Here is a 242-nt window from a genome sequence, read left to right on the forward strand (position 1 = left end):
TCTTACGTCAGCAGGCCCGTCCCGGAAACGACGGGGCTGCCGTACAAGATGGCCGTTCCTTTTGTGGTGGTATGGGGCGCGGAGACGCTTTCCCGTTTACGGGAAACGCGGTGACCTAAGCTCAGTTATTGCAGCGCGGGCTTCTCGTAAGAGATGGCTGCCGCCGAGTTAACTGGTGTCTTTCTTGACCGAGTCGGTGGCAAGAAGCACAAGATGGCGGGCGCGGCCGCGGACGGGAAAAT

The sequence above is a fragment of the Myotis brandtii genome, unplaced genomic scaffold, assembly GCF_000412655.1.
Source record: "Myotis brandtii unplaced genomic scaffold, ASM41265v1 scaffold240, whole genome shotgun sequence".
Taxonomy (NCBI): Eukaryota; Metazoa; Chordata; class Mammalia; order Chiroptera; family Vespertilionidae; genus Myotis; species Myotis brandtii.